This window comes from Cibotium barometz, chromosome 22 (genome assembly GCF_041138505.1).
Source record: "Cibotium barometz isolate CiBa-2024 chromosome 22, ASM4113850v1, whole genome shotgun sequence".
Classification (NCBI taxonomy): Eukaryota; Viridiplantae; Streptophyta; class Polypodiopsida; order Cyatheales; family Cibotiaceae; genus Cibotium; species Cibotium barometz.
The window spans coordinates 52,728,432-52,756,420 of NC_141067.1; the positions used below are offsets into that span (position 1 = coordinate 52,728,432).

At 42.2% G+C, this 27,989-nt stretch overlaps 1 long non-coding RNA gene across 1 annotated transcript; it reads right to left on the reverse strand.

Annotated features, from left to right (window-relative positions):
• Positions 1–1,641: 1,641 nt before the first annotated feature.
• LOC147626710 (uncharacterized) lies at positions 1,642–3,268 on the reverse strand. The gene is made up of 3 exons (XR_015268695.1): positions 2,783–3,268; positions 2,216–2,669; positions 1,642–2,109 (listed from the first exon to the last, which is right to left on the reverse strand). It is a non-coding gene; the product is annotated as an uncharacterized LOC147626710 (long non-coding RNA).
• Between the last annotated feature and the right edge of the window lie 24,721 nt (positions 3,269–27,989).

Below are 27,989 nucleotides of genomic sequence, written 5' to 3' on the forward strand. Positions count from 1 at the left end.
AACCATCTACTTTTCAATTTAAAATTTGAACCATCTACTTGTAACACATTTCAATTTAAAAATTTTACCACTTCTCTAGTTCGTTTTCTAATATTTGGGAATTAGTTTTGGTCTATAGGGGTGAAAAAAGCCATGTGTAATGTCAGTACAACAATTGTTTAATGTCACCCAATGTGTGATAGAGGTTCAAATGCTGATATTGGTTCACTAAGCATGACCTTTAGATGAACTCACCTTCCAAACACTCACCCCAATGTTTACAGTAGTACTAAATAGCACTAATACATATCCTAGTATGATAAGGGTTTTATACAGTGATTAGTACTTTAATTTTGATCTCACTGACCATTACAATTGACAAAACACATCACACCAATTGACAAAACACATCACACCAATTGACAAAACACATCATACCAGTTGATAAAATGCATAATATCAATTGACAAGACACATCATACCAGTCATGTTACGAGAATATATTTTGGCACCCTTTCGACATTATATTCTTCCTTCTCAAATAATTTGGGGACGCCTAAGTTATTTTTGCGCCATGCTCAACAATGTTAATATCATGGGTGATACAATGTTAATATCAGCAAATGGTAATTCTCCATTAATTACATGTTTATGTACAATACATGAGAATGTCTAGGAACAATGTGAAAATCCTAGATAGAACTAATACTTCAAGGCCTATAGTTCTCGGATAATGATTCTTGAATGGGTTGGCTTGGTAGAAAGATAGAAGTGCCTCTAAGGGTAGTGCAGACAAACTCTGTGTGAATTCTAGCCAGTTGGTTGGCTCTCGATCTGCAAAAATCTGGTCAATATGTTCCCTTAAGTCTGCACACTCTGCTTGCTCAGACAAAACTTCATGTAAAACCTGCATCAGACCAATACCTAATTCCTTTGTTGCAACTATTTCAAAGATGTGCCTTCGTAGGGATACTGTGAGGTGAACTCGGGGACTGTAATATTATAATCTGTAAGCTTCATCAAGTAGGGCAACAAACAGTCCAGCAACGCCTTATCTCTTGTATCTCCTTCATAAGTGGAAGGCATTATGTAAGTTCCTTGTGAATTCAAAGCTGCCTTCAACGGAGTATCATCAATCACACATGTCAGAATGGGATCAAAGTCAACCCCTTCTGACACCAATGTGTCAAATGGCTTCAACTGGATTAGGTCCTCTTGACGGGTGGGGTGGCGGTAATCCTGCATCATGCGGCAATGGGATTGATTGAAGTTAAACTTGAAGACTAGTGGTTTGCCGCCTTTCCATGCCAACTCGTATTCAATCAACATCAGTATTGGCTTGATGTTCTTCTCCGTCATACTACTCCATGTAGCAATTTCAAATCGGGTCTTTAAAGCCGTTAAAAATTCTAACATCCCTCACCTAAAGGATACAACATGGTTGCCTGCTTTATACAATCTACCCTGCTGCCCTCCTCCCGGAGTGCTCTTCCACCATCTTTTTAGTAGTATGCCATTCAAGTCTAGAATGAGCAACTTTTTATAGGTAAAGTACCTATGCCAGAAGCACCTATAAGTACATACACATGTGTAAACACATAAGTACACACTCATAGCCAAATTAATTTTCAATGACAAGAAACTACACAGATTCATGGAGGCTAGAAAAAGTCGAGCTTGTATTATAGCAAAAAAGTGGTTACATTAGGTGACATCAGAAAAGTACACCCATTCATTTAGCTGTGGATCTTGTCCTATGAATGGGGGGTGGGCTAGTACTAGCAGCACCCGAAGTGCTAGAGGAAACCTTCATAATAGGGTTTAAAATAGTTAACCCCTTTTTCTTAGAAACTTTAGGGGAGAGTGACATGATGGGGACATTTTCATCATCAATACCATGTAAGCTATCTTTTTCAGCAGATGAAGATCTGTCCCTCCCATCACCCTGTCTCTCTCCCTTAGTAGGTATATTAGCTTTTGCAACAACTTTATCAGCAGCAGCAACCCTTTCATCTTGTGCAGCGACTTCATCATCATCTGCACCCAAACCAAGTGTGTCTTCTGCAGCACCCATTGTTTCTTTTGCAACATCATCACCACCCTTATCGACAGTACCTAATCCATCTGCACCTAGAAGTACATACACGAACGGACATTTAAGAACCTGCACTCATAGAAAAAGTGACATGATAAGAGGGTCTACAGTAGAGAACAGAGAACCAAAGCAGTGCAATACCACGTAAGCTGGAAATAACTTCAGCAGCCTCTCTCTATCCAATAGCACCCCTACCTTATGCCTCAGCTAAACCAACTTTCTCAGTAGATACATTGGCAAAGGTAGCTTTAGATGTGTCTTCTGCAGCACACTTAGCACCCTCATTGGATGGAGCAGCCTCCAATGTGTCTCTGCAACACCCTCAGCACCCTCATTGGCAGGGGCAGCTTCTAATGTATCTTTTACAGCACCCTCACTTAGCACGGGTAGCTTCCAATGTGCCCCTTTGGCACTAGCCTCAGCACACTTGTTGTCCTCTCCAATATCGTGATCTGCAATAGCTTCCAGATCAGCTGGGTTTGCATTCTTCTCCTTTTTGGCCCTGCTCTTGTACAAGGACCGGACATCACTCCTCTTCTTTGGGTTTGTATTTTCTTCATGTTGATCTTAACCCCCATTTTTTGAGCTTTTTGACCTGATTTGGAAAGCACCATAAGTCAAGAAATACAGTATGAAAATTAGAAATGAATAAACACCCAGGTAACAAAAAATTATGATTTCAAAAAAAATTGAAAATATAATTCCTACCTTCAACAACCACATGAAATGTTGGACATTTCTGTGTTTCCTTCTGGTCAAGGGAGGCTAAACCCTTCTTCTTAATGGTTTCCTATTGCTTTATCACCCTTTCCAAGACCATATCCTCATCATACCCGCGATCATCATCTTCATCGTCATTGTCTTCATGCTCTCTATTGTTGCCCCCATTGTCATCATTCATGTAGTTAGAAACATTGGAAACAAAAGTCTCCTCTATTTGAATCTCCTTATCCTTATCTTTTGTCCCAACACCACCCTGCTCTTCGACCTCCGTTCTACTTAGTTTTGCAGATGATCCCTGTGCCAACCCAACCCAGTCTTTCTTGTATTCACTAGAACTGCTAGGAGATAGAAACCCTAAACTATCAATAGATGTAAATTTCCCATCATTCTTCTCTCTGCATGTGGTAGAAGAAGGTGCGCCTGCACAAATTCAACACATATTAGTATGATATTACCAAACAATAGTAACATACTAAGATACTATTAAACAATTGTGTTAGTACTAAGATATACAGCTAATAGAAGTATGATAGTACTAAAGCTAAACAATACTAAGATAGTACCACCTTAGTACTGCTCTCAGACATTATTAATCAATATATAATTCTAAATTGCAATATATAGTAGCAGTAAGATAGTAGTATATGAGGGTTCCCACCACAATAACCCACAAAGTTAGTACTAATTCATATGCTCAAATAGTACTAATATTGTCAATTAGGCAATAACACTCCTAAAATGTAAAAATTCAGTACTAAGTAGAAATAACATAGTACCAATTAGCACTACCATGTTGCTATGATTATATGCTTCTAAAAAAGTAACAATGATTGGGAACATCATACTACCAACTATCCTATTTCGTTAAATAGTACTAACGGACTACTAAGTAGTACTAAACAGGAATACTAGTTATCATAGTAGTACTACCACGGTAATAGTGCTTTAGTACTAAACATTAGTACTACCAATGTATTAGTACTAAAGAGTACTAACACAGTACTATTTAGTACTACCAATGTATTACTACTAAAGAGTACTAACACAGTACTATTTAGTACTATACTACTTAGCACTACACTACTACTAACAATAGTACTGACTTATTTTAGTAAATAATGCTATGTGACTACTAATTAGTAGTCACATATTACTAATTAGTACTAATATAGTACTAATTAGTACTAAATAATATTACTAAGATGTTAGTAATAAATAGTAGCATGATAGTAGTACTCGTTAGTACTAACATAATACCAATTAGTACTATCAGGGTAATAAGTCTCCTTGAACATAGTAGTATTTAGAGCTGACTTACTCTATTGATTAGTACTATTAGCATATATGATTCTAAGGCAAAACATCACTTTAGTAAACTCCTATCCTAGATATCACTAATCACTACTAGCATAATACGCATGAGTATAACTTTTGATTGACTTAGGGCTACTAAATCAAAACTTGCCATCTATTTAGACTAAAGTAGTACTCTAGAGAGCATTGATACTTACTACTGACATCAGGACTTTCAACAAACCTGTACTTCAAATAAAACTGCTCACCTTTTGTTTTAGTAACGCCAAACACAGCTACCCATGTTTCGGGCACATGTTTAGCTTCACAAAATGGTGCAAGACATTGAAGACTCTCAGGAAAATGCATAGCTACACATTGCAAATGGTAGGCATGGTAACATGGAGTGAGCACCACATCTAATGTCTCCTTACAATAGCCTAATCCTTAAAGCATGCACCTGGCACAATATAGCAATGGTTAAACTTTGTGATGTGATATTGAAATCATCTTAAGATCCATAATCCATCTCAAGCATGTCAAAAGGAGCTTACCTTTCTATTTGCACATATATATCTGTAAAACTAGCAGGATGCTCAATCAGTGCGGGGCTCAACCTGCGCACTCCATGTTATTTGATGCCCTCAGTCAATTGAATTAACCTTGCCATAGAGCTTGTAGCAGCAGCCAAATTTCTTTTGATGTAGGAGAAGTAGATTTTGGCTTCCTCCAACCTATCCTTGTGGCAATACTCAGATCTGCCTCAAACTTCTCTACGTCGTTCATTAACTTCCGTTGCATAGCATCACTAGTGATGCTTGATGACTGTTGAGCACTCTGAGTTTTATTACGGACCCACAGAGCTATAAACTGAATTGAATCAAAACTCTTTTGCGCCTCTTTCTCAGTTGTGTTAGCTAACTTTAGCTTTAATAGCAAATTTCTAGTCCTCGCCCCCTGACACATCTTTCCAACTCTCGAAGACATTCTAATGCTGCTGCTCCATCCTCTTCTTTAACAGAACTACCCTCATGACTTACACCTTTTACAGCATCTTTTCCCTCATGACTTACACCTTTTATAGCATCCCGGTGTGGTGGGCAAAATCATCCCAATCCATGTCAATGCCATGCTTGAATGCTGCATAAGCACGTGCCAACACCGTGTTGCTGCCCACCTCATTGTTCATCACTGACTCTACACAGTATATCTTTTTATGTACCATCAAAAATTGATCCTTATTGCTCTCCTTCAATCCATTGATGTGGAAACCATGTCTATTGCACTTCTCAAGGTCCCAAGTGGCTGCCCAACCATTCCTGAATTTCAAGACATACATCTGGCTTGGCACGATAGAAGAACTTCCACGGGGGCTTAAAGCCTTTTGGTACTGTCAAACCTTTCTTGCCACCATCTTTCTAACTCTCCTTCCCCTTAGCTATACGGAGAGATTTAAAGACATAGCTGCATTCTTGTAAGATCCCTGTTCCCACCGAGCAACAGATTCGGGATACTAGCAGCGGAAGTAGCACTTCTCGCGCGGGACAGGGGTCCCACATTTGGGGCCTCACCCACGGATATCAGGATAAGAGACTAATCCGTCGGTTGTTCCAAAACCGAACCCGGAAAAACTTCCTTTATCGGAAAGCACGGGCGATTCCACCAGGATAACTTTTTACTCTAACGTAGTCAAGACCATTACTGATCAAATTAATCCGATTGTACCTATAAAGATACTCGGTCAGATCAAGGAAGAAACTTGCACTTGGATCATTGGAATCAACGCTTTTTTTCCCATCAAAGAGGAACAGCCGTGGATTCTTATCCATAGAACAATTACTATCCGGGATTTACTTAACTATCGTAAAAACAAAAGTTGAGTCTCGATTTACGGATCCATCAGTCCAGCCTAACCCCATCCGATCCCATGGGTTAGCCAACCGCCCAACCACTGTAGTGATGGGATCCAATTAAGAATTTGGTTAGGTTTTGTCCCGGGTACCAAGGAAAAGAGTTCCAAGGCCCCCTAGCCGGAAGTTCATGCAAAAATAAAACTAGTCACACCACTTACACACCCAATATGAAATTGCCTTTTCACAGATTCAACCAGTTTTAAAACAATCCTTTAATAAAACCATAGTATCATTGATCACCATCTTCCAATTTATCCAATTAATTCTTAATTTCCCATGCATCATTCCTTCATCAGAGTATCTATGGCATTATTGGCAACTAGAACGCTCAGGGGCCATTTCGATAGTTCCTAGCCCATAATACTCGGCAATATAATCACTTATCAAGATGGACTCTTGTTGAAGATCAGCAAGATCAACCAACAGATCCATATAAAGAGCCATGGACTCATCCATTGAAGACCAGCAAGGTCAATCAACCAGATCCATGCCCGATTTCAGAAAACAAATCTTACTCCTTGTTCCAATATCTTCCTCGACGCACGCGTGGGTATCCTAGGCGACCCAGAGCCCGAGCACCGTATGGTCAGCACCCTCTAGGATCCTTCGCAGGTGACCTAGCGCTTCACTCATAGGCCGCTTCCTTGGTCCCTCATCCACCGTACCGGAAGCTCACCGTTTTAGTCGAACCGAGGCTGGTCAAGACCTCGGTCGACCTTGCTACGCGAGAGGTCCTCCATTGACTCTCCGTCAGCAGTTGCAACTTTATCAGTTAGGTCTCCACGATCTTAATCACAAGACGGTCAAAATGCTTCCCCAGCATTCTTGACATAAAACAGCCATTTACAAACAGCATTTACAAACAGTTTACAAATACAATTTCTATATTAACTCTCATTTTTCCACATTATCCCTCATTAATCCACATTACTTATTCCACATTCCATTTATATGTGTACTCATCCAATCACATCATTTTCCATCTCTTCACTTCAGATTCCTTCACATCACATATCATATATTCACATCCATATCCACATCCATACATCCACATCCACATCCACATTCACATCCATACATCCACATCCACATCCACATTCACATCCATACATCCATATCCACATCCATACATCCACATCCACATCCACATCCACATTCACATCCATACATCCACATCCACATCCACATTCACATCCATACATCCACATCTACATGCTTACCTCCATTTTCACATCCTCATTTATACATCCACATCCCATATCCACATTCATACATACACATCCACATCCACATTCACATCCATACATCCACATCTACATGCTTACCTCCATTTTCACATCCTCTATACATCCACATTCATACATACACATCCATATCCACATCCATACATCCACATCCACATGCATACATCTACTATCACGTCCTCATTCATACATCCACATCCACATACATACATACATCCACATCCACATTCCCATTCACATCTATACATACACATACATACATACATCCACATCCACATTCCACATTCACATCTATACAGCCACATCTACATCCACATTCACATCTATACATCCACATCTACATCCACATTCACATACATCCACATCCACCTTCCCATTCATATCTATACATCCACATCTACATCCACATACATACATACATCCACATCCACATTCCACATTCACATCTATACAGCCACATCTACATCCACATTCACATCTATGCATAAACATCTTCATGCATACATCCCTTTCCACATTCATACATCCACACTCCCATCTCCACATCCACACATCCACACTCCCATCTCCACATCCACACATCCACATACATACATCCATTTTCACATTCCCATTCATATAACCCCATATGCCTTCACATCTAATCTTTTACATCACATCCATTCTCGCTCTGTCACAACCCATATACATCTTATCCTATCACATACACTTCTTACCTCATCCCATACACATCTTATCAAATCTTAATTCATCTTATCACCTCATAACTTATTTCATAAGCATCTTATCACCTCTTGTCACATCTTATACACCTCTTATCACATCCTATCACATCTCATATCTATTTATAGAATACAAGAGAATTCTTATATTTGATATAAGATTTCTTTACACATTTATTTATGCATAAATTCTATTTAAGGAGATTAATACTTTCGAAGTAAAAATCAATCTTTTATGCATCTTCTTATGCATAAATTCAATTGGGTAGGAATTACACTTTTAGAATTTCTCTTATGCATCTAAGTTATGCATAAAATCCATTTATGATGAAAATCACACTTTTAGTATAAAAGAATATCTTTTATGCATACCTCTATGCATGAAATCCAAATATAATAAAAGTCACACTTTTAAAATAAAATAATCAACTTTTATGCATACCATTATGCATGAAATTCAAATATAATAAAAGTCACACTTTTAAAATAAAATAATCAACTTTTATGCATACCTCTATGCATGAAATCCAATTATGATAAAAGTAACACTTTTACAATAAAATAATCATCTTTTATGCATACATCTATACATGAAATCCAAATATGATAAAAGTAACACTTTTATAATAAAATAATAAACTTTTATGCATACTTTTATGCATGAAATTCAAATATGATAAAAGTAACACTTTTATAATAAAACAATCAACTCTTATGCACACTTCTATGCATGAAATTCAATTGTGATAAAAGTAACACTTTTATAATAAAATAATCAACTCTTATGCATACTTCTATGCATGAAATTCAATTGTGCTAAAAGTAACACTTTTACATTAAAATAATAATCTTTTATGCATACCTCTATGCATGAAATCTAATTATGATAAAAGTAACACTTTTATGTTAAAATAATAATCTATTATGCATACCTCTATGCATGAAAATCAATTATGCATAATATAAAAATCAATTTCTCTATGAATATCTTCAATTAATCTAGGATGATAATTGCTAGAATATGGTAGGAAGTCCTCTTTTCATGCTTTGAATGAAATTATTTTATGCGTAATTTTTATAAAAATTTTGCCATAGCTCCGCTGTGCTATGACTGATAAATCTCAATTTTTTCTAAGACATAAAGCTTATCATTAAGAATTAATTAGAATGATCCCTAATTGGATCAATAATCCATAATGGATTGAATCATTAATATTCATGAAATACATAAACTAAAAGCATAGAAAAAAGCCATTAATTTGACCTCAAGTATAGATTAATCTTGGATTAAGAAAAAGCTTTATGAAAAGCTTCATTTGGATTAAAAATGGGTCATGAGTATGACCATTTCTTGAGTGAGAGAGAGAAATTTCATAAAAACCATTTGAATTAAGCATAAATAGAAATTTATGTAATTCTTAACTATCATTAATCAATTAACTTCAATAGCATTCATCAAATTATGTAACTCTTCACTACCATTCATCAATTAACTTCAATAACATTCAAAAACCATTCTAATTAAGCTTCTCAAGCTTGAGAGGGGTTGAGAAGAGAGAAACATTGAGAAATTATAGAAAATGATCAAAATTCACTAATTACCTTACAAATTGCTTGATTCTTTGTTCACGGTAGAGGCCCCCAACCAATAAATTGGTTTAGTATGTTGATGGAGCCACCAATGGGGATTGAAGAAAGAGAGAAGTGTCAAAAACTAGTGAATTATTAAAGAATTCACAGTTCTTGGCTTAGGTGGAGTAGAGTAACAATGCATAAGACACTATATATTTTTCAACAAGGGTTAGGCTTCTATTTATAGGAAAAATTGAGCTCCTAACCAAACAAACTGATTCTAGAATTTTCCAAATCAGTTTGGTCAACTTTTTGACCATTTTTAGGTCAGTTAAGCTAACTTTTTGGAACTAGACTTGAATGAGGAGAGAGGAGAGATGAAATATCTCAATTTTTATGAGTTTAAAACTCATTCAAGCATGTGAAATATGCACCTCCTTTAAAGAACTCTCCTTCCTTACATATGTGTCAAAATGGAATCATTATACCCAAATATCTCATAATTTTTAATATTGCTCATAGTTTTTTACTAATAAACCTTGTACATTTTCAACTCTTCATCTTATGTGAAATATGCACCTCCTTTAAAGAACTCCTCTTCCTTACATATGTGTCATAGTTTTTTTACTAATAAACCTTGTACATTTTCAACTCTTCATCTTATGTGAAATATGCACCTCCTTTAAAGAACTCTCCTTCCTTACATATGTGTCAAAATGGAATCATTATACCCAAAATATCTCATATTTTTAATATTGCTCATAGTTTTTTACTAATAAACCTTGTACATTTTCAACTCTTCATCTTATGTGAGCATTTACTCATTTTTGGATACCCAAAATATCTCATATTTTTAATATTGCTCATATTTTTTTTACTAATAAACCTTGTACATTTTCAACTCTTCATCTTATGTGAGCATTTACTCATTTTTGGGTATCTTCTTTTACAAATTGGATTTATCTTCTCTCTACACATGGATTGATGCTATTGGCCCATAGGAACCTTAATTGGACTATAATCCAAAAATTTCTGAAAATCTAGACCCTTAGGCTAAGGTCCTTTATACACATTTCCAATTAATTCTAATTACACATTGGAAAATTCTTTTTGAGTTTCTGTTTCAGGGGAATTCATCTTAATTATAAGAGATATTTTTCTATCCAAAAATAATTAAAATCTGAATATTCTCTCTCTAGAATATTTTCTGTCTCTAGGTTAAAATAGTTAGAAACAAGGTCTTTATATTTCTGAAGAGGGATTGATTACAGGGAAAGATACTAGACATCAAAAAGGGGGTGGGGGAGGAATCTTACAATTCTTCTTTGGAGAGGGAGCTACATTTTGCTTTGGAGAGGGAGCTACATTTTGCTTTGGAGACAAAGCTGCATTCCTCTTTGGTGATTTTCTTACTTGGAGTAACATTTTTCTTCTTTGGAGACATAATTCACTTTTGTAACACTTCAAACAATCAAAAAACTGAAAGTTAAAGAGAGAAATGAAATGAAATGAAATTTTATTATTGTCTTTGAAGGACCATAACGGGTCCATGAGACACATGTCAAACATACATGAATACGTAAGTCGATGCACTTAGGAGCCTCATCGAACCTACCTCAATCTCAAATCTGTGGGATGAAACTCTAAGGTGTCCAAGAGAGATCCTGAGTGCATGCGAGAGATGTATCCCCGTGTACCCTGGAGGCTTAATGAAACCCTCGTCCGAGATTCTGAGAAAATGACTGCGGTATGCAGCCATCTTCACAGGCAAACGTGTGGGGAGGATCCATGTACGGAATGTGTAGAGCTAGAGCAGGTCCGCACAAATGACCTGACTGATCTGGTGTCATGGTGGATAAGTATAAGTGAGGAGAGTCAAGACTGTATCTGAATGGTGGAAGCCTATCTAGGTCTAGGCCAAGTGAGTGAAACCATGTACGAAGTCTATGGAACCAGCATCTCTGAGTACCTGCATCTGCGAGAGCCTAGGATGAAGTCAAAGCAAGCCATGGAAGCCGGGTGCAACCCTCTACTATGTCTCCAAATTTGAGGATCCATTGGATGTATATGATAGTCTAGATGGCTTCATTGAGGACCAATGGTGAGGCTCCAAACTCTCCCAGTAAAATGTGGTGGGGTACCGAAGGCTTGTGATGAGCCTAGAAAATAGTAGAACCTATACCCTCTCGATCACTCCCCACTCATCCAATCCCGAGGTCACAGGCCCAGGAAAGGACTCCCATACATGGTGGCAGGTCACACTAATGTGTCAAACGAGAGGGACTTCGTGTTCAGGTGCTGGAAATGAGACTGATGACACTGTCTCTCAAGATGCACCAGTGAAGCATATCCTCTATGCATCCTGTCGGTCTCGAGCCACTGGTATCATAGTGAAGGAAGGCCAAATGCTCTCTTGAAGTCTACAAAGCAGCAGTAGAGATGCTGGCTCCGTGATCTCACCTCCTCCACCATGGCCCTAAGAGTAAAAATGTGATCCAGTGTGCAGTAGTCTCTACGGAATCCTTCTTGTCCTCGTGCTCTAAGTCCTGTCTCTGTTGCTGCTCATTGATCTGGATCTCTAGAACGGATGCAAAATCTTGGCCATGACGTGGCCAACCAACAATCATAATGGTCCTATATTTTGTTGCGTCCATGGGGTCCCCCGACTTGTGTATGGGTACTATAGTGTTGGTGAGCCATGTGGATGGGAGGCATGTACAGACTGACTCATTAAAGAGGCGGGAGAGGGTCGGGGCTAAGGCATCAATCCCATGGGTTACAAACTCCGCTTGTAACCCATCATGGTCCTTGGCTCTCCCATTCTTTAATCGAGAGACAGCGTACCTAATGTTGGCGATGGAAAATAAGTCAGACGATATGGGTCTGGAGTCTTGGGGTGGGTCCATGGTGGGCTGGTCAGGGATGTCATAGAGTGCGGAGGCGTAGGCAGACCAAACCCACAGATCTATGAGCGGAGAGTGGGACTTGAGGCGAAGGAACCTTTTCCAGAAGTCCTTGTAGTCACAGCTAAAGAGTAAACTCAGCTCCTCCTCATTCCGGATCAGGAAACTGACGTTTCTTGTGTCTTGTTAATGACTTGTAGTCCCGCCTGGTCTGTGCTAAGAAAGGTGCAAAGGTCTTCTCCTCAAAATGTAGGTGCCGACTCATGGCCCTACATTCGTCGTCGTACCAACCGTTGCATGGGACCTTGCCTATAGGCGGGGGGGACGGGAAGAGTGGGTGGTGACTGGGAAGGAATCGTGGGCTAATGTGTGAGCATGAACTCGTGGACGAAATCTCATCTCTCCTATGTGGAGTGTAGGGAATCGAGGTGGTGATGAACTAAGATAAATGGAGGCTATAAAGATCATCCAGAGAATGGTCAAAGTGAATCTCGAGGTATGGCTATGGATCTAGATGTCTGGATGTCTGGGTGGAGGCTCGTTTGTCATACATGTGAGGGTGAACATGATGTGTGAGTGGTCTGTAGATGGGAGTGGGTGTGAAACTCTAAGGCTATGAATGTCATGGATGAGAGCCGGAGGACCCATGACGTAGTCAATGATGCTGCAACCTGTGCCCCCAAAGGGGAAGCATGTGGCTCTATGCGAAAGAGGCCATGTATGCAAACCATTATAGATAACCATACTATGAGCAAAGAAGATCCAGTAAACATCGTCTGTACCTGGTAACCTCTGCGTGAGCATCGTCAGAATGTCGGTCTAGGTCCTGTGCTTGCAGTGTATGTACGATGATGGGGTCCTCAATGAAGTCCAGGATCTCTGCCTCCTCTCTGTCCTCGCATTGAAGTCTCCAACTAGGAGGACTTCCCCGCGGCTGAAAAACTCTAACACATCTGCCGATAGATCCTCGAATGGGGAGACTCCGGGTCCCATGGTAGCTCTAGCATATGCTAAATCATTAGGTGTGGGAAGTAGCACATTGCAACAAATAGATCTCTGAGACGGGGTCTCCTGATGCAAACCCATAAGTATCTCGCATGTGCATCGTGTCTCTCAACCGAGATATGTCGTCTGAGATGCTCTCTGAATAGAACCACTACCCCACCTGATCCCCTGACACCGCGTCAACAAGCGTGTCTGGTCCCTGAAGGCGGACTCCCACATGTAGGTAGCTTGTCACAAGTGGTAGTCCTCGCTCGGGACTCTAGTGTGTCTCTGTCATGAACACTATATCTCTGCATGAGATGACCTCTTGGAAGTTCCCCAGAGAGAAAGTCAAGGAACCATTGCAGTTCCGGACTGCAACCCGGAGTGTCTTGTCGTCTGTGTGTCTCATGGGTCCCGTCGTCCCGTCATGCAGTCGGAGCGGGAGTGGGGGTCGTGAGTGGCCTCCTGATGAGGGGTCTTGATATAAGATGTCCATCTCGTACCACCGCCCACTTGCCCTCCTTGCCGAGGGCATGTCTCTATGTCAAGAGGGCCTTGTGCTCGGTGACCTGTATAACGTCGTCAGGTCCTCGTCCATGAAAACTTGTGGGTGATCCCTGAGTCTGGCCCTCATCCGTAAAGCCATCAATTGTGCCTACGCATCCCTGAATTGGATGACTAGGGGCTGGTGCCTGGTGGGATCCCTGCCGGCTCTGTATGCGTCAAATGTCACCGCCTGGGCCATTGGTGTCACTGCAGGGAGTGGCTGAATGCCACGGATCCTGATGTTGACGGCCTCAACGGCCCTCTGCTGCGTCTCTACCACTGTGGGGCTGAGATAGTGGGGTGCTGTGGGTGGGGGGTGAACGTCTAACCACGTCCACCTCCCCACTGTGTGGTCCGCTGGACCTCCAACTAGAGAGTGGTGATCTGCTCCTGTACCATGCCAACTGCTACTACCGGGGTAGAATCAAGGTCCTGGTTCCTGGTATGTACGGCCTGCATCTGATCTGTCTGGCCATGAATCTCGATTAACAGAGTATTGTGTGATGCCTGTAGGACTTGCATGTCTGTGCGAAGGGTCCCAATCGTGTCTATAAGGTATCTAATCTAGAGGTCCCTATGCGTCACCTCCTTTGTCAGTACCCTAATCTGCATGTCTCTCTGTGAGGACTATAGCCTGGAAGAGGCTCATTGAGCACCCCAAGAGAGGCTATAATCGTCTTCTGAACCTGGGATCAGTCGTCCAAGAGGGCTCTGAGCTGCAAGTCAAATCTCGTGAAGCCCGTCGTCTATAGATAGGTGGGGGAGGCAGTAGAACTGTGAGGTGGGGTCGGTGATGAGGATGAGCTTGCTGGTGGTGAGGACGTGAGGATATGGGTGGGCTATGAGGGGTAGAGGGTCAGGGTCGACTAAGAGAGGAAGAAAGGGGCGAAGACGGTGATGACACGGAAGCGATAAAGCTATTTACGCCTTTATAGAGTGCCACACTTCCACACACGCATACAAACACACCCAAAACACCAGACCCAAGTGCATGAACAAGACTTATATTTCAGAACAGACCATCTTTACAGAGTTGGATATCCAAGATATCCTCAGAACCAACTTTATCTAGCACCCGCTCACAATCAGCCCACTCCAACTCCTGGTCGCTCCTTGTCCCTTCGCTCTTTTGTTTTTCTGCAGCCGACCTCTTTCATTCTCTGCACTGCACCTCAGCTGAAGACCACTCTCTCTCGTTTCCAACGCGAGTGCCAGCCTTAGCAAAAACATAAAGCCACTCCTTTGGCTCCTCCTACCAGTCAATTCCCTCCACAGAGAGACGGCTACCATCACACGGTACTAGCCCCTCGCCAGGCAGCTCCTCTAGTGGACCAAACAAAACCAAGGCTCCCTCTACTGTTCGCTACCAGCCACCGTAGCGGCCCACCAAAACCAAGACCACCCTTTCTCTGCAGAGCTGCAGCGGCAGTCTCCTTCGCTACCAGCTCCTCTTTGCTGCTGCAAACTCACCAATCATACCAGCCCCAAAACACGTCCTAGCACGTCCAGCAGCTTGCTCCAGAGGCTGCTCCCTCTCCCTGTTAGCTCTACCAGTGTGCCTGCGCTCTCCTGCACTACCCTTCAGGTGGTCGCACACCAGAGGTGGCTTCCACTCTACAACCAGCAGCGCCTTCGCCAACTACTTGTCGACTCTCTCTCCTCCCACGCTTGTGTCGGACACTGCCGGCTACCCCTTATGTCCATCTTCTCCCAGTTGTCATCGCCAGCAACCATTTTCGGCCTTCTTCCACGTCGCTAGTACCGCAGCCCATTCACCCAGGGCTCCCTCTCCTCTCTTGCATCAGCACTGCTGGCTACCAAAGCCAAACAAGGCAACTTCTTCTGGTCGCCAGAGGCGGCTCCCCCTGCAGCTTTCCCCATCTTCTTTCTCCGTTGTTGCAGACGACCCTCCTCCCTGCAAAACCTCCCACTTCTCTCTTTTTCTTTTGGTTCCCCGAGGCGGTTCCCTATACAGTCACTAGCAACCCCACGCTTCTTGCCAAATACCCCATCCACATCCAAGCGACCACCACGTGTGTTCTTCTAGAAGAATCTGCCATTCTGGCCCAATTTGGTATTTTCTCCATCGAATGCTCTTGTGCCACCTTTCCCTACCATGCACACGTCCCTCATCTCCTTCCATATTGCTTCTCCTTCGAGAACCATCTCATGCACCATTCAATTAGCATCCCAACAATTAAATGCCCACATGTTTCCATGCACACCTTCAAATTCAACCTGGTGCCCTTTTTTTTTTGGAGACATGCACACATACAAGGCGACCAAAAGGCTGATACCATCTCCAGCATACTACGCTCCGGACAAGTCTGTGCTTCCAAGATTTCATCATTTTCCCTGCATATACACTTCCATCAAGGCCTGAAGCTTGATTACCGTATCCACGACGCCCACCCTGAGTCAATGGGTGTTCCCATGACTTTACCACAATACGAACAACACTCATGTACACATGTACAAGTTGAGTTTGGGGTTTTCAAAAACCTTCACACATATTTAGCAACCCCCTTTTTTCTGCTGACATTTATGTCCAGTAGCTGTACAAACAGAGACCATTTATCCCCCTGAAACAAAAATCTCGGTGCATCTACCTTCCAATCCTTCAAGCATTTTCCTCTGTCAAATAACCATTGATACACCCTGTCATGATCTTCCACTTTGAGCAACCCCCTGGGTTCTTCATATATGGCATCATCAATATATACCATTGTATTTCCTCCTCCACACCAGCTCACATAATCTTGTGATGGAAACAACCATTCCTCACCTCTACTCCCCTTTGACACATCTAAGTCCCACTCATAATCATATACTGATATAACAAACATCTGGTCATCAACTTCCATCTCATAATCATCCAATTTGCAACCCACATCATTGGTTGCCAACTCTTCCTCTGGACAAACTGTCAAACTAAGACTATAGCCAAACCACTCATCCATATGTTGAGCATCAACATGAGGTGTGTTCATAAACCCATTTCCCTTCAACCCATCAACATCAAACATAACAACTTCATGCACTGTAGACTCATCATTGTCACTTCCCTGTAGTTTCTCCAACTTCAAGACCATTGGTGATCCTTCAAGATTCTCCACATCTTGCACAGGCATCTCTACCAAGTCAGCTTCCCAAACTGCCAGGCAAAGCATCTTGGTCCCCTTGACCAACAACAATAGCCTCACATGCATTCTCACTACTGACAACCGACTCATTCTCTTGGGCATGACAAGGAACACACACCTTATGATCAGCACCACACATCCAAAATCTATCACGTCATCATCCAAAGTAGTATCTAACTCATCATCAATCACACCATCACTCCCTTCCTGCACAACTGGTATGCAAGTAATCTTATCCAAGGAAGCCAACTCCAACAGATCATCCAATGCATTATCAAGAACACAGTCTAGCTCATCATCCACACTCTACAAGCTGCAATATCCAACTCATCACCCGGATCATCAACTTGTACTTTATCCATAATATCTTCATTAGTAATATTTTGATCATCACACTCCACCTTGACTGGCTGAAGTACTGGCACATGCAAGTCATTACTCATTTCTAAATCAAAGAGATCATCAAAGCCATATCCATACTCAAACACATCAGGTTCCTCAGCATTAACATCACTCTCACAATCCATAGCATCATCAATTATTCCATCCTTCTCCTCCTCATCTTCTGAAAGCTCTTTAGGGATGATTCTAGAAACCTCATCCTTCTTCATTTCCAACAGGTTAATCGGTCCCATATCCTCCTCTGCAAATGTGACCTTATGGGCTTTACAAACATTGGGCTGAATTGCATCCTTCACCCTGCATATTAGGGCCAATCACCCTATCACTCATTCCCAAAGACAATTGATATACACCACCATTAGCTTTGGCTGGTCTCTCACATTGGGGACTGATATGACCCCACTCACCATAATTCCAGCATTGCATATCACTCGGATACCCTCTCCCTCTTCCAATATCTGCTGAATTTCCTTCAGAACCACATGATGCATCAGTCTTCCTTCCCATAACACCTATGCCTCTTCCTCTTCTTGCAGACTTTATCCAATTCAAGGTTAAAGACTTCATGAGCTCCATTGCTTCATGAACCTCTCTCTTCAATGAATCCTCCTGTTTAGGAACAACAACAGCTTCTCTTCCAGGATGCATACTCTCAATCCTTGGTATCTTCACAAACTTCTTTGGCTCTTCCTGTATTCCCAACTGTCTCAAACGCTTCACCTTCCACTCCTTCTCACAAGCAACTCTGACAGCCTCCTCAAAGCTATTCAGGTTCTTCAGCTCCACCTTCAGACGGAGGGTTGGCTCCAGACCAGCCACAAACTAGTCTCTCTTTATCATCTGCGAGGGTACTTCAGGAATCAAAGCCTCACACCATAGACTCCACAGTCTACCAAACTCAATCAAATATTGATCCACATCCTGACTATCCTTCTGCTGAATGTTACACAACTCTTTCCACACTTCATTCGGACTCTTCACATGGACAAACTGTGCCAAAAATGCAGCTCTGACTATACGATACTCAGGATCCTGTTGATGAACATTCTTATATGTAGTCACAAACATCCGTAGCCATGCTTTTGCATCACCCTGCAAGCAATAAGTCAAAATCTGAGAGTGCATGAACAAGCCTTATATTTCAGACTAGACCTTCATCTTTACAAAGTTGGATATCCAAGATATCCTCAAGACCAACTTTATCTAGCACCCGCTCACAATTAGCCCACTCCAGCTTCTGGTCGCTCCTTGTCCCTTCGCTCTTTTGTTTTTCTGCAGCAGCCGACCTCTTTCATTCTCTGCACTGCACCTCAGCTAAAGACCACTCTCTCTCGTTGCCAACGCTAGTGCCAGCCTCCTTAGCAAAAACATAAAGCCACTCCTCTGGCTCCTCCCAGTCAATTCCCTCCACAGAGACGGCTACCATCACATGGTACCAGCCCCTCACCAAGCAGCTCCTCTGGCGGACCAAACAACAAAACCAAGGCTCCCTCTACTGTTCGCTACCAGCCACCGTAGCGGCCCACCAAAACCAACACCACCCTTCCTCTGCAGCTGTTGCAACGGCAGTCTCCTTCGCTACCAGCTCCTCTTCGCTGCAAACCCACCAGTCGTACCAGCCCCCAAACACGTCCTAGCACGTCCAGCAGCCCGCTCCTCCAGAGGCTGCTCCCTCTCCCTGTTAGCTCTATGCCCAGTGCGCCTGCGCTCTCCTGCACTACCCTTCAGGCGGTCACACACCAGAGGTGGCTTCTACTCTGCAACCAGCAACTGTGCCTTTGCCAACTACTCGTTGGCTCTCTCTCCTCCCACGCTTGTGTCGGACACTGCCGACTACCCCTTATGTCCAGCTTCTCCCAGTTGTCATCGCCAGCAACCATTTTCGGCCTTCTTCCATGTCGCTAGTACCATAGCCCATTCACCCAGGGATCCCTTTCTCTTGCATCAGCCACTACTGGCTACCAAAGCCAAACAAGGCAACTCCTTCTGGTCGCCAGAGGCGGCTCCCTCTGCAGCTTTCCCCATCTTCTTTCTCTATTGCAGACGACCCTCCTCCCTGCACAGCCACCCACTTCTCTCTTTTTCTTTTGGTTCCCTGAGGAGGTGGTTCCCTCTACAGTCGCCAGCAACCCCACGCTTCTTGCCAAATACCCCGTCCACATTCAGGCGGCCACCTGTAATCGACGTGTGTTCTTCTAGAAGAATCTACCATTCTGGCCCAATTTAGTATTTTCTCCATTGAATGCTCTTGTGCCACCTTTCCCTGCCGCACACGTCCCTCATCTCCTTCCATATTGCTTCTCCTTCGAGAACCATCTCATGCACCATTCAATTAGCATCCAACAATTAAATGCCCACATGTTTCCATGCACACCTTCCAATTCAACCCGGTGCCCATTTATTTTTTTTGGAGATGCGCACACATACAAGGTGACCAAAAGGCTGATACCATCTCCAGCAGACTATGCTCCGGACAAATCTGTGCTTCCAAGATTTCATCATTTTCCCTGCATATACACTTCCATCAAGGCCTGAAGCTTGATTGCCGTATCCACGACCCCAACCTAAGTCAATGGGTGTTCCCATGACTTTACCACAATACGCACAACACTCACATACACATGTACAAGTTGAGTTTGGGGTTTTCAAAAACCTTCACACAACGGTTTGTGAGGGAGTGAAGGAATGGGTGAGGAGAGAGGCATGTGTAGGAAAATATGAGGCAGGGGTGGGTACTATTGAGGTAAGAAGAAGAGTAGGGGAGGTTTTGGGGGAAGAGAGGAGTAGGGGAGGTTTTGGGGGAAGAGAGGGGTAACAGGGAAGGAAATGGAGTGGGGGAAGAGATAACTATGTGGGGGAAGGGGGAAGATGAGATCAATGGCAATCTTGTGGAGGGCATCAAGATCCGTATCGATGGAGAAACCATCGATACCGATAGTGTGGATATCGTGTGTGTCGGGGGGCTTGTTTGGAGAAATATTTGGAGCCCGCTTGTGGAACTCCGTGGTGTATCCAACACCCCCTTTCAAAAGCGTGTGTGGTATATCTGATAGTGTCACCTCCATGTGTGTGTCCCCGCTTTGCTTTGCTCCTATCCGGTTTGCTGATATTTTCAACATTTTTTTTCTCCTTTTCTTTCTTTTTCCTTGCCATTGTTGATGGGCTAGTTGGGGGGTAGACATGAGGATCAAGAGGCTGTGGGTGGTGAGAGAGAGGAGAGCCAGGGCACGGTTAGGCAGGGTAAGAGAGAGAGAGAGAGAGAGAGAGAGAGAGAGAGTGAGAGGGGGGGCCAAGAGAAGCGAATAGGCGGCTGGGAAAAGGGGGGCGAAGAGAGAAACGAACAGAAGTAGGCAAAGAGAGATGCACGTAGGGACGAAGAGAGAGAGGGAAGTGCAGCAGGAAGGCAAGAGAATACGATTGTCTTAAGTCTAGGGTTAAAACCATCGTAATGTTTAAACAACCTAGCTATGTGTGTGTTGACCTCTAGGACATAGCTTTTACCCCTTTGTCGAAAGGATGCAAGACAAATTATAGTTCAGGAGCGAAGATCAAAAGAAATAAATTTAAAAGAAAAGAAAAGAAAAGAAAAAAAGCCTACAATAAATGGCAACACAAGTCTATTATGTGCTCTAATGTTGGCCTATTGCCTTATTGATACTTGGTAGGCAAGGAGTATTCTACTCCAGACCGATGCCTTGATTGGTAGGGGGTAGCCTTGCCTAAGGTGAATTAATAGATTCCTGGATAATGCCTTGTGTTAAACATGGTACCAAGATCGAAGTTAGTTTTGCCTTAGGAAGGTCGCCATTGTGTGTAAAAATTGTCACGTGCATAAAGAAATAAAGGCAAAAGGCTCCTGTAACTCTGATGTTTCTTGTGTCCCTAGGCTCGTGGTATTAACTTGTTCTTAGAGTAGACATAGTGTGGTCATCTGTTTATTTATTAAGCTTGGTTATTTTCCTTAACTTAGGCCAGTTATAAACCTTGATTAACCTTTGACACCTTGCTAACTCTTGATTTACTTTCAATAATTTTAAACTCCTGTTAATTTGCTACACTAGCTCATTCATGTGACCCCTTAAACTAAGTTCTCATAGCAACATCCATTGTGGTCTAACATGCTTGAATTTATACACTTTATATCTTTTTCCTTGTTTTGCAGACAGTCCACAACAACCTTATCGAGCTTACCATACCATAGCTTCCGAGGACAGAATCTACATCAGGAAGGGGGGCGTTAACCTATGATGGACATTGAGACGTACTATGTTTTATGTCATTAATTTAAATATTCTGAGTCATGGGCCGGGCTTGTCGGCACCATATGTTAAGGATAAAGGGATTGGGTGATCGCCGATGAGAGGCGCACCTTGAATATCATTAGGGTAAGGGTTAGGATCGGCCGGCCATGTATGGACGCCCATGTGTGAACGGCTAAGTCACCTATAAGAGTCAAATGCAACCCTAAAACTCTCATTCTTATGTGTTGAATACAAGAGTGCTCTTGCCTTATCCTCTTGGTTTCTTTCTCCTGCGTGTGTGAGAGAGAGAGAGAGAGAGTGAGAGAGCGATCGAGCACTGTGTAGCGGCATGACGGCGGCGAGGCAGTAGAGCGGCGACGGCGGCTCCTTCTTCACTACTGCGACACGAGAATCCTTCACGGTGGCGGTTTTAGTGGTGGTGAGTGACACACCTTTGCATTCTGTTTGAGCTTGCTTTCCTGGTTGTATGCTTGCAGCCATTCGTGGCTCGCATACGGTGTTCCCAGCTACGACTCATGCAGCAAAAGCGCACAATGTCTCAGTTCTTCTTCTTCTAGTTCTTCTTCCAGTTTAGCAAACTGGAGTTCCCAAGCTTTGAGCCGCACCAAGTAGCGCAGTTCACGTGCTGACATGAAGGATTGGTTCGAACACAAAGGAAATTGATTCGAACACAAAGAAAATCAAGCACCAAGTGAAATAGCTAGCAAGATGCATCGTGGTCATCACCAAAGTGTTATCGGGGTTGACTCGCTACCCTCATCAACCTACTAAGTGTCTTTGGTTATGCGCACATCAATACACTAGTCTGATATGGAACATGCATAAGATGATGTAGAAATAACTTATCGGTTACAAGAGATTGCACCAACGAACAAGGTTACTTAAGACTTATCGTTTCGTTCATATAATCTGGATTGCAACAAAAGATACAGAAGACTTAATAGATAGATTCACAGGAAAACAAGATGGATTATAAAGAACACGCTGACTAACATGACGAAAATACAAAACTAATATAGAACAATCCTCTCTCATTCACAAAGAAAAAATATATACAACAATACAAGTATCCAATAGCAATAGAAATAGCCTTTTTACAGAGTTTTGATTACACCTTTTCTACTAACGTGCATTCATAGAAAGGTACTATGACACAAAGTTGGGGTTTTGACTTCGGTCACTTTAGAATCAAAACACACTTGTATGAAACCTCACAGCCTTCTCACCTCCCTTTCTCTCCCTAGGTTAAGATAAAGATATAAACATCAAAGGTAAGATCATAATTCATGGAAGGAAAGATGAAAGGCTCCAGAGAAGCAAGAATTTCTGCCAGTATTGCAGCTCCAAACAAGAGGGCAATTCTTTGTTGGAAGAAAATCTTCCGACTCGGGATTATGTGAACGGAAACATACGGGGAATGTTGGTAAGGTTCATCCGTTCGAATTGGGCGATTTTTTGGATGGAACATATTAAAGTAAAAGAATATAGCAATCACTTACAAGAGGATAAGACACATGGGATTTGCCTTTTGATAAGAGATTAAGAGGAATTAATCATTATTAAGAAGAAATAATGGCCAAAAGTCTATAAAAACTGAGATACACAGAGAATTGCAGTCTTAAATCCATATAGATTGTGCAAAAGAGGATTACATAGGGGCGTAGAGCTTGAAGAGAGCTTTGTGCCTATATAAAAACATTCAAAAATGGGCAACCGAGCGAAACGTTATGAGCATTTTACTACAAGACTATAAAACTGCCAAAATTCGCCTAAAAGTTAACAACTTTGGGAGAAATTCTAATCATCAATGAAGTAAAGGATTAAGAAATTAGGTTTATGAGTGGAAAGAGAATATAAAGAGCTTCCTAGCCATATGATCAATTTTAGAAACTAATACCCAAGTGATGAGTAATTATTGGTTGAAATTTGGGTATTGGACCATAAAAACTGCACTTCCCTCTCTTTGCATGAAACCTCAATTTTCACATAGCCTCTTGCCTCTCATCTCCTTCATGATTCAAGCTAGAGGGTAAGGGTTAACATTGCTACTGCGCGGACAATTGTAAAGATTCACCTATGGTCCCGAAAGTCTTTCCACATGCTCATTACCGCTAAAACCATTGGTACCTCCAAAGGAGGGCGGCAATAAGGCAAGGGCTACCTTGAGAAGTCATAGGCCCACCGAGATAATAACTCCTTATCCCACTTATCATGAATCATCAAAGAGGTCCAAAATTGGGTTGAGCATGAGGAGCTAATGCTAAATGAAACATTCACATGTAAAGAGAGTGTTTGAATAAGGGTTTGAAGATAAGAGAATGGCAATGACACAAAATGCTCAATTGAGGAGGCTCATTCCTTTATTTGAAAGGGAGAGGAGGGCTCCTTTTATAGGTGGAGAATCACCCTCTCTTCCATTGTTACAAATTACAATATAAAAATCTTTAACCCTTCAGTGTCACCATCAATTTAGGGTAAGTCTTCTATTGATTTTTATTCCATTGTGGGCGCCGCAATATTCTTGGACAAGCTTCCACCTTATTACCATTGAGAAACCATCAAAATATGCACAAATTTGAAAATTAAAGATATCAATTTTTCATGTCACATCTTCCACCCAGCAGATCCTCCATGCTTGTCTTGGGGATCTACTGGCCATGGTGCTCAAGGGTAAAATATCTTTAGCCGGTACTCATTGGCACGTCCGGGAACCTCCTGGCCACTTGCATCCTCTAGAAGATAGGTGTTATTTTTGAACTTTTGCTTTATCCTGAAGGGGCCTTCCCAGCATTGAAGAAGCTTCTTATCTAGTTGTTTCTCCACACGGCCATCATACCTCTTTTCCTCTTGGATCAAATAAAACTTTCCCCCTGGCCCCACATTGCCTGGAAGGGCTAAAGGCTCCATAAAAATGCATAGTGAGAGCAGTTGGTGGTGTCTCCAAATATTCATATACTTCTTCCTTTGTTCCTGATCCTTCTTCCTCTTTCTTCCTTGTAAGTAAATCTGTGCAAGAGAGGCCCTAGTGGTGTTTTCTATAATAAAAGTGAAAGAGAATTCTTGAAGCTCACAAATCCACTTTGCAAACTTCCCTCCTACAGGATTGGGTTTGCAGACCAAGAATTGTAAAGAAGGTTGAGATCTGAGGAAGAAAAAAGGGCGAGGTTACAAGTATGACCTGAACTTCTTTACTGCAAAAACAAGAGACAAACCACCTTTCTCCATTTCACCATACCTCTCCTCAGCATCAGTGAGTTGTCGGCTTGCATAATACACTGGTTGCATATGCCCGTGCTCTCCCTTTTGCAAGAGTATAGCACCCACTGAATGTGATGAGACACTTGGGTTCATGTAAAAGTCCTCCTCCCACCTAGGAGGCTGCACAATTGGACTTTGACTCATGCATTCCTTGAGCAAACAAAAAGATTGAATTAGATTGGGGGCCCCCATTGGAAAGAAACATTCTTCTTTGTCAACAGATTTATAGGAAACATCTTCTCAGAGAACATTTCAACAAAGCGTTGGTAATACTTTGTTTTACCCAAAATCCTCCTTACCTCCCTTACATTGGTATGTGGTGGGAGGGCCACAATTGCCTGCACCTTCTCAGGATCCATCTCTATGCCTTCTTCTAAGATAACATGTCCCAAGAGAACCACCTTCCTTCGTGCCAAGAGGCATTTTCCAAGAATAAGACACCCTTTTGCATCATCAATACTTTTCAAGGCTAACCTAAACTTTTCCAAGTGATCCATGGGGCTTGAATAAATGCAAAAATCATCCAAAAAGACCCTTATAAACTTTCCCAAGTAAGGTGCAAATACCTGACTCATGAAGCGTTGAAAAGTTGCTGGTGCATTGGTCGAGCCAAATGGCATCACCCTATAGGCATACACTCCCCAAGGGGTGATAAATGAGGTTTTCCTTTCTTCTTCTTCATAAATCCGGATTTGAAAGTATCAAGAGTATCCATCACTTACTGAATACTACTCATGACCTGCAACTTTGTGAGATCCCTGTTCCCACTGAGCAACGGATTCGGGGTACTAGCAGCGGAAGTAGCACTTCTCGCGCGGGACAGGGGTCCCACACTCGGGGCCTCACCCACGGATATCCGGATAAGAGACTAATTCGTCGGTTGTTCCAAAACCGAACCCGAAAAAACTTCCTTTACCGGAAAGCACGGCGATTCCACCAGGATAACTTTTTACTCTAACGTAGTCAAGATCATTTCTGATCAAACTGATCCAATTGCATCTATAAGATATTTGGTCAGATCAAGGAAGAAACTTGCACTTGGATCATTGGGATCAACACTTTTTTCCCCATTCAAGAGGCACAGCCGTTGATTCCTATCCATAGAACAATTACTGTTCGGGATTTACTTTATCTATCGTAATAACAAAAGTTGAGTCTCGATTTATGGATCCATCAGTCCAGCCTAACCCCATCCAATCCCATGGGTTAGCCAACCGCCCAACCACTGTAGTGATAGGATCCAATTTGGAATTTGGTTAGGTTTTGTCCCGGGTACCAAGGAAAAGAGTTCCAAGGCCCCCTAGCCGGAAGTTCATGCAAACATAAAACTAGCCACACCACTTACACACCTAATATGAAATTGCCTTTTTCTTAGCAACAGCTAACTTTAAAACAATCCTTTAATGAAACCATAGTACCACTGATCACAATCTTCCAATTTATCCGGTTGATTCATAATTTCCCATCATCAGAGTATCTATGGCATCATTGGCAACTGGAACGCTCACCACCTGTCCACTCAGGGGCCTTTTCAATAGTTCCTAGCCCATAATACTCGGCAATATAATCACTTATAAAAATCAAGATGGACTCTCGTTGAAGATCAGCAAGATCAACCAACAGATCCATAAAAAGAGCCATGGACTCATCCATTGAAGACCAGCAAGGTCAATCAACCAGATCCATGCCCGATTTCAGAAAACAACTCTTACTCCTTGTTCCAATATCTTCCTCGACGCACGCGTGGGTATCCTAGGCGACCCAGAGCCCGAGCACCGTATGGTCAGCACCCTCTAGGATCCTTCGCAAGCAGGTGACCTAGCGCTTCACTCATAGGCCGCTTCCTTGGTCCCTCATCCACCGTACCGGAAGCTCACCATTTTAATCGAACCGAGGCTGGTCAAGACCTCGGTCGACCTTGCTACGCGAGACGTCCTCCATTGACTCTCCATCAACAGTTGCAACTTTATCAGTTAGGTCTCCACGACCTTAATCACAAGACGGTCAAAATGCTTCCCCAGCATTCTTGACATAAAACAGCCATTTACAAACAGCATTTACAAACAGTTTACAAATACAATTTCTATATTAACTCTCATTTTTCCACATTATCCCTCATTAATCCACATTACTTATTCCACATTCCATTATATGTGTCCTCATCCAATCACATCATTTTCCATCTCTTCACTTCAGATTCCTTCACATCACATATCATATATTCACATCCATATCCACATCCATACATCCACATCCACATCCACATCCACATTCACATCCATACATCCACATCCACATCCACATCCACATTCACATCCATACATCCATATCCACATCCATACATCCACATCCACATCCACATTCACATCCATACATCCACATCCACATCCACATTCACATCCATACATCCACATCTACATGCTTACCTCCATTTTCACATCCTCATTTATACATCCACATCCCATATCCACATTCATACATACACATCCACATCCACATTCACATCCATACATCCACATCTACATGCTTACCTCCATTTTCACATCCTCATTTATACATCCACATTCATACATACACATCCATATCCACATCCATACATCCACATCCACATGCATACATCTACTATCACGTCCTCATTCATACATCCACATCCATATTCCCATTCACATCTATACATCCACATACATACATACATCCACATCCACATTCCACATTCACATCTATACAGCCACATCTACATCCACATTCACATCTATACATCCACATCTACATCCATATTCACATACATCCACATCCACCTTCCCATTCACATCTATACATCCACATCTACATCCACATACATACATACATCCACATCCACATTCCACATTCACATCTATACAGCCACATCTACATCCACATTCACATCTATGCATAAACATCTTCATGCATACATCCCTTTCCACAT